Raw genomic sequence first — 5,708 nt, forward strand, 5'->3', positions numbered from 1 at the left:
ATAAAAATTGTGATTGTAACTGTAGAACCAGCTCAAACTGGCTCTATCCGTTATCTTTTTTTCTTTTTAAAGATTTTATTGGGGAAGGGGAACAGGACTTTATTGGGGAACAGTGTGTACTTCCAGGCCTTTTTTCCAAGTCAAGTTGTCCTTTCAATCTTAGTTGTGGAGGGTGCCGTTCAGCTTAAAGTTGTTGTCCTTTCAGTCTTAGTTGTGTCGGGCGCAGCTCAGCTCCAGGTCCAGTTGCCGTTTTCTAGTTGCAGGGGGCACAGCCCACCGTCCCTTGCGGGAGTCAAACTGGCAACCTTGTGGTTGAGAGGACGTGCTCCAACCAACTGAGCCATCCGGGAGGCAGCTCAGCTCAAGGTGCCATGTTCAATCTTAGTTGCAGGAGGCACAGCCCACCATCCCTTGTGGGACTCAAGGAGTTGAACTGGCAAACTTATGGTTGAGAGCCCACTGGCCCATGTGGGAATCGAACCAGGAGCATGGAGCTCTAACCGCCTGAGCCAGGGGGCTGGCCCAGCTCTATCCTTTTTCTAACAAGATACTGAGTTGCTTTTCAGAGACAGAAAACCAAAACCACAAGTCATGCAGCTGAAGCTGGCCCAGCTCTATCCTTTTTCTAACAAGATACTGAGTTGCTTTTCAGAGACAGAAAACCAAAACCACAAGTCATGCAGCTGAAGCTGGCCCAGCTCTATCCTTTTTCTAACAAGATACTGAGTTGCTTTTCAGAGACAGAAAACCAAAACCACAAGTCATGCAGCTGAAGCATGCGCAGAGACAATTTGGACCTCCAGTTGCTCCCAGAACCAAACTACCCTCCACCTCCCAAAACCAAAGGACTGGAACATGGCTGACCAGAACTTGAACACCAAAACCCTTTCAGAAGCGAAGGGTCCATTGTTCCAGGAAGATCTGGTGCTGAAGCTCCTTACCATATTCTTACCATAATGACAAAGTTCCAAACCTCTCCAATCAAAATCTGCCCACCAGCACTTGCATACCAGCCTTACCCCCCTAATCCCTTGAAACTCCCAATTGAAAAAATTTTTTAAAGGAAAAACAAAAACTCACCCTGTACCCTGGATCGGGAGACAGATTTGAGCCTTGTCTCCTGTCTCCTTGCTGGCAGACTTCACAATAAAACCTTTCTCAAAAGCTGATGTCAGAGTTTTGGCTTCTGTGTGTGTTGGGCAGCAAGCCCGTGCTTGGTAACAATGTTTGTTATTTAAGCCACTGAATTTTGGGGTGATTTGTTACCCATCAAGAGATAATAGAAATTTGTAGACTTCCATCTTCAAACCCATCAACTGTGTTGACATTAGTCCTATTAGAACCTCACACCCAACAGGTCCAACCATGAACTTACCTTTCCTTCAAACCTGCTCCTCCTATGTTTTCTAAGTCATTGGCATCAGCTGCCTAGTTGCCCAAGCCAGAATATGGGAGTCATCCTTAACTCTTTTCTCCTCATCCCCCAACTTAGTCAATAATAGTCTTGTTTATTCCTTTTAAATATTGCTTGTATTTATCCAATTCTTTTTATTCCTTTCACCTTGCAGTGCAGGCTATCTTTTTCCCTAATAGTCTCCTGAGTTGTCTTCCTACCTCCAGTTTTGCATCTTGTAGTCCATTCTCTGCCCTTCAATTGGAGTGAAAATGTGATTATATGAAACCCGATCATGTTTAACCATGTAATACTTAAATTAATTATAATAATTGCCAGCCAGAGTAAACATAGTGCTTGTAAAGGAACAGTACAGGTAGTCATAATAGAGCCGATTGTGTTACAGGAAAACTAAATATAATTATCTTGAGCCAGGTATGTGAATTTATTTTTTTTAAATAATACATGACATTTTGGGAAGACATCAAGGTAGAGTGTGCACTTCTAATGGCCATCATTCTGGATTGGGAAGCATATAGTTCTTCACTACAAAGCTATAGCATCCAAAGAATTGATGCTGTTTTTCTGCTTTAAGATGCATCAATAAAAAGAACTTGTGTGTCTAAAACTGGTTCCATGGGCCAAGTGTACAATTCTCTATTGTCAGTTTCCGACCCACTGCAGTTATAGTGCCTATGTACGGTTTGATGCCCAAACACATTAAGAAAGTTGTTCTTTCAACAATAAACAAAATGTCTTGTGGACATGGTTGGAGACCTGGTTATTTAACAATAGAAAAGTGTGGGAAATGTCAAACCATTTATTTGGAACTTTATATGAACCCCTGCTTTGATAGCAAGCTTGCTCATAAGTTTTGTTTAAGCTAAGGTTCATTTAATGCCAAATATCCATTTGGGACCATATCCCACAAGGGACCAAATAATAAAACCTTGATGTGATTCCTTTCATATAAAGTTAAGCAAGAACTCATTCTAACTCAATTAGTGTCTACAGGAACGTATTGCTGCTGTTCCATTAACCACTGTGTACACTGCCTGTTTATCACTAATTTCTTCTTGCTCTTGCACAGTAAAGAAGGGCAAGTACTATTTGGTCTCTTGATCACTATTTAAAATCCTGAACATAGAGGTTTGTACTTCTGGCAGTATTATCATTGATGTTTCCCCAACTCTGTTCACATACAACCACATACTGTGATAGTTATTTGATTTATTAAGCATCTCTAACTTCTGTAGGGTTGCTGTTTGTTAAGATTCAGTCATATACATTGTACAAAGGCCTTGCATACTGTATGCAAGCAGACCACACGTTTGTAAATTCCTTATGTGACAACTTATTAGATTTACCCAATAAATCTGCTGGTAGATGGTTCCAGTACTTGATACAAAAATAAAGGACTGTACAGAAAACGGACAGATGCACTCATAGTATGATACAATACAGGTGATTATAAACAGACAAATGCTTCGAAAGGGTAGTTGACAGTTTTTATTATTACAAAAGCAAGTATTTTCATACTTCAGTCATTTGAGTAATTCCAAGAGCAGACTAAGTAAGGGCTTAATCCTCACACAGGCACCACTGTCAGGCACAGTAGGTAGTACAAATCATGAAAGATTTCTTCACCTTGGATTCCCATAATTCCTACCTAGAACATTCTGCCTTGCTTTGGAATTAGGTTAAAAAAACCCTCAGCAAAAGCAAATCTAATCGATTCCCTTTAATTCTGCCTTTTCCCCTTTTTTTGGAGAGCTAGGTATTAACCTTCTTCTGTCTAGTGAAAACGTCACTAAATCCTGGCCTGAGATCCACATTTCCTTTAGAACAAAAAGGTGAAACTAGCTAACCAAAGTGTGTCCATTTCTGAGAGCCCAATGTGAGTCCATAAAATGCAGACCTTCCCAGCTCAGACCTCGGTTTTACCTAATTCCTGTGGATGATCCCCTGAGGAATGCAGGAGCTCCAGCTCCAGCACAAATACTCTTCTCGGGCAGCAGGAAAGGAGGTAGGCAGGGACTTAGGCTGACATCTGTCGCATTAAGTTAATGTGCCTAGCTGAGGGGAGCCTCAGGAAGCACAAGATGTCTTTCACCTTTGCTGCCTACAGACCTGAGGTTTCCACGTTAAATGTTAAATGGCGCAGTGGTATGTGTGACAAGGCATAAAAGACAATTATTCCAAGGGTTGCTTAAGAAATCCTGTGTAACTTTGCCTAATCAGACATGGTGCCTATCTGCTTTTCCCTTATATTGGAGAACATAAAGGTTTTAATCTCCATTTCCACACCTCCAGGGCCCTTATAACATTCCTTAGTAAACAACTTGGCTAGCATATTACTGTTTGAAGGAAGCAAAGGATTACAGGATTCAAAAGTGTATTTACTGAAGGGGAGACTTAGTATGTTCTAGGATACTGAAAATCAAAAATATCCTAGAGCCAAAACCATTACAAGCTGAACCAAATCTACCCTATCTGAATTCTGGAAGTAAATTGGTCCAAATGGAATCCACTGAACTACACACAGCAAAGTAAAAATATTTCCTATTCCTATGAAATCTAACCGACTGCTAAATTTAAATCTAGTCTTTTGAGTTGTGCTATGTAATTACATTTATTTAACAAACAAGTTGCTGCCATGGCAAGATCTCTAAAGAAAGAAACAAGATCATGAATATTAGATGGCATCTGCTACAATCACTATGTAATTTGCTGGAGGAAATAAAAGCCTATGATTTGGAGACAAAATCGTCCCCTAAATCCTATTGATTACCATCTACCTGACAAGTCTGTGAGAGGATTAATGGCACAGTTTATTCTGATAAGGTAGGCCAACACGGAATATAACACTTAACCTACAATCAGAACTCTAGTGCTGGAACCAGAATTTTCACAAAGGGTTTAAAGGTTGAAAGTTGTCTGATGTTAATTAAGAGCTGTAATAGAACTGTATCTGTCCCTTGACTACCTTGAATCCCTACCCAGCGCAATGAAGCCATCGTCCATGAAGCAGCAATCCATGAGGAAGTCCATGCCAGTGAGGAAAGGTGCTAGACTGCTGTCGTATGGAATATCATCAAAGACCACGGAGGAATTAGTCATAACTAGTGTTCCTGAAGACTGCCAGGGGGTTTAGCTGATTGTTTTCAAAAGTTCATCATCGAAGCAGGTTTTGACCATAGATAGGTCCACCTTTTTCTTGGATTGCAAATTTGCACCTGGTTGAAAGTATGACCCAAAATATCTGCAGCGCTTCAGCTGAGAGGATGCTGGTAACTGTTCACTGGCATCACGTTCAAAGTCCATCCCGTATTGTAAATCCGTTCTTAAATTTACGTAACTAGCAGACAAGCCTGAATTACCTTGTTACAGGAACAACTTGTACTTTAACAATTTACAAAGTTTTTACATTCAGTTATCACATATTTCAAGACTTTCAATTCAAAGCAAATATACATGGGCTTAATTATTCAAGAACTTCACTATTTGTTACGTAAGTTCATGGCAGTGCATACTCAGTCCAACTCTTCTGGTTTGATTTTACACAGTTTCCCTGTATAAATCCTTTTTGAAAATTAAAAAGAAGCAGTAGGTGCTATATTTCCCTCCCCTTTAAATAAGGGTTAAAAATGGCAATTAACGTTTATTTCAATGATCTTAAATTCAGTTAATGAATTTAAAAAACTATAAATAACCTAGCATGAAAGTTATATAAAGAACAGCATTAAAGCAAAGAAAATTGTGATTTTAACATATCTATGCTAAAGATAGAGGAAAAAATATTTAGGTTTGTAATACTCAAAATCTGTAGCCAATTATCCTGTTTTTGCATTGTCAGCCACATAAACACACTTGCACTAGCAGAAGACAAAATGACAGCAGAGGAATTTTGCTTTGTAAAGCAGAGGAATATTGCTTTGTAAAGGTCCAACATCTCCACACACTGCCAGTTCATTTCAGATATTTATTTCCTCATCCAAGTAAATAGCCAGTGTAATTGGTTTAAAATGCAGCAATTTTATGAGAATACTTCTCCAAAAAACTTCAAAGCCCATAAAGCATATGGTGTTGGTTACTTTAACAGTGAAGTTTCTTTTAAATAATCTAATTATTTGCACAAATGTGCAAGAATCAATGAAATTTTTCTTTCATAACTGCATTTATATTTACCGTTTATTTTTCAGAGGTAGGCCCTTCACACTTGATACCCATGTCCTTTTACTGTGTTGGCAACATGCACATAATATTCTGAAAGTGTAAATGTTTTCATAGCAAACATAACTAACTGGTTTTTAAA

Source organism: Rhinolophus ferrumequinum, assembly GCF_004115265.2.
Source record: "Rhinolophus ferrumequinum isolate MPI-CBG mRhiFer1 chromosome 15 unlocalized genomic scaffold, mRhiFer1_v1.p scaffold_54_arrow_ctg1_1, whole genome shotgun sequence".
Classification (NCBI taxonomy): domain Eukaryota; kingdom Metazoa; phylum Chordata; class Mammalia; order Chiroptera; family Rhinolophidae; genus Rhinolophus; species Rhinolophus ferrumequinum.